This window comes from Physcomitrium patens, chromosome 6, assembly GCF_059467195.1.
Source record: "Physcomitrium patens ecotype Gransden chromosome 6, ASM5946719v1, whole genome shotgun sequence".
In the NCBI taxonomy this organism is placed as follows: domain Eukaryota; kingdom Viridiplantae; phylum Streptophyta; class Bryopsida; order Funariales; family Funariaceae; genus Physcomitrium; species Physcomitrium patens.
In genome coordinates this window covers 22,501-25,000 of record NC_143415.1, presented here as the reverse complement: position 1 = coordinate 25,000, position 2,500 = coordinate 22,501, and positions in this window count along the sequence as shown.

Genomic DNA, 2,500 nt, shown 5'->3' with positions numbered 1-2,500 from the left:
ATGGGGTATATAAACCTAGATTCTAGGATTCACATAGATTATATAAAGGGTTTAGAAAGTTGGGCTTGGAGTATGTAAAGAGAAGATAGATTTAAGAATTCACACAAACAAAAATAAATTGGATGTGGAGTGTGAAGGATGAAGAATTGAAGACATTAAGTTTCAGTGGTGATGGATTAGTTAGTGGGCAATGATTACCTGTACGATGCATTAGTTAGCAAGTCATTAACATATTTGTACAACCAATTGATTGCACACACACAAATTTATCTCCAAAGTGACATGTAAACGATTTAGTGGATTTTTGACATGACATGGACTACCACGTGGCAGCCACATCAGCAAGGTAACACGTGGCACTTGAAAAAATCAATTTAGTATTCTTCTGCCTTTTATTTTTCTACCTTATTCCAGTTAATTAAATTACTTTAATATTTTTAATTCACCAATTTATTTTTATTTTTATTTATATTTCTGTCTAGGCGCAAGACTGGGCGGCCAGCAAGGAGTCGAGACAGGGAGTTAATTTTAAAATTGATTTTTAAAAAATGATTTATTTATTTATTTCCACCTATGCGGAAGACTGGGCGGCCAACGAGGAGTCGAGACAGCCAGGAGTCGGGACTTGGGCAAGGGAGCGGGACAAGAGGTCGGGACTCGCGGCGGGACAAGGAAGAGGAGGAGGAAGTCCGGGACTCGCGACGGGACTGGGACTCGCGCCGGGACTAGGGAGTCGCGGCGGGACAAGGAAGAGGAGGAGGAAGTCCGGGACTCGCGACGGGACTGGGACTCGCGCCGGGACTAGGGAGTCGCGGCGGGACAAGGAAGAGGAGGAGGAAGTCCGGGACTCGCGACGGGACTGGGACTCGCGCCGGGACTAGGGAGTCGCGGCGGGACAAGGAAGAGGAGGAGGAAGTCCGGGACTCGCGACGGGACTGGGACTCGCGCCGGGACTAGGGAGTCGCGGCGGGACAAGGAAGAGGAGGAGGAAGTCCGGGACTCGCGACGGGACTGGGACTCGCGCCGGGACTAGGGAGTCGCGGCGGGACAAGGAAGAGGAGGAGGAAGTCCGGGACTCGCGCCGGGACTAGGGAGTCGCGGCGGGACAAGGAAGAGGAGGAGGAAGTCCGGGACTCGCCACGGGACTAGGGAGTCGCGGCGGGACAAGGAAGAGAAGGAGGAAGTCCGGGACTCGCGACGGGACTGGGACTCGCGGCGGACAAGGAAGAGAAGGAGGAGGTCCGGGACTCGCGCCGGGACTAGGAAGAGGGGGAGGAGGTCCGGGACTCGCGACGGGACTACTAGGAAGTGGGGGAGGAGGTCCGGGACTCGCGCCGGGACTAGGGAAGAGGAGGAGGAGGAGGAAGGCCGGGACTGGGACTCGCGGCGGGAGTAGGTAGTGGGGGAGGAGGTCCGGGACTCGCAGCGGGACAAGGAGGAAGTCGGGGAGGAGGGCCGGGACCAGGAGTCGCGGCGGGGATAGCAGGCAGGACAGGGAGGGTGGGTGGTCTTCCACAAAAAAAAGTGTGTCTCGGAACTTCCTTAGTGCAGTAGGACGGGGGGGCCTGCCGAATCCCACAGAGAGTACTATGTGGGGGAAGGGTTCCTCTGAAGCGTCTCGGGAAAAGTCGTGAGGGGGTGACGGTTGCTCGGTGCCTACGGGTCCCGACTGCTCGCTGCCTTCTTTGAGCCCAGTACCGACGTTCGCAGGGGGGATACCTGGATACTACTGGGGTTACCTGGATACTTCTGGCGTGTTACCTTGGATCAGTGAGGAGTGGGGGTTAGTTTCCCGGCGACGCGACCCTCTGAGGAGGTCCCGCGGAGGGTCGCCGAGTATTATATGGTGAGCTGGCTGTCAAGGATTGTGAGTCCCGCTGCCAAAATTTTTTTTGGTGCGCGGGCGACTGGAAAAAGAGGGTTGGTCTTGTGCCGATACGCGTAACGTCGCAGCGAGTCCCAAGAGCTAGTAACCATTTTTGGCGGGGGGCGATGGCCTCGGTATTGTCAAGCCATTCTCTCATTCATTTGGGAGGGTGGGGAGAAGTGTTTGCCGAGGCCGTTCAAGCTCCGCCTGGTCGACCACCACTGTGACCGCCACCGCGCTCGATCTCTATTGCAAGCTCAGGTGAAATTCCTGATAAACTTGGAGGGGGTGTGGGACGCGTTCGCAGTGTGGGCCGAGGAGTCATAACATCCCAGGTCGGAATGTGAAAATGGAACTTCGAAACCGGTGAGAGTTCTCTCGTCGGCTAGGGGTTTCACAAAAGTAACATTTCTATAAATTTCTATCCGACCCCTCCATTAATTTGGAGGGGCGATGGGCCCCAGGATTGGACATACTTCTTGCTGATTTGTCTTTTGAGGAAAATCCTTCGCGGTGATGGTTACTTTTTCATTTTTAATGTGTGTATCGGCCTCGTCGGTTTCTCTCTTTCCTGGTCACATTCCCGAAAAAGGCCGCAGCACCTATGATTCTCTTCCGGGGGTCTAACTCTCC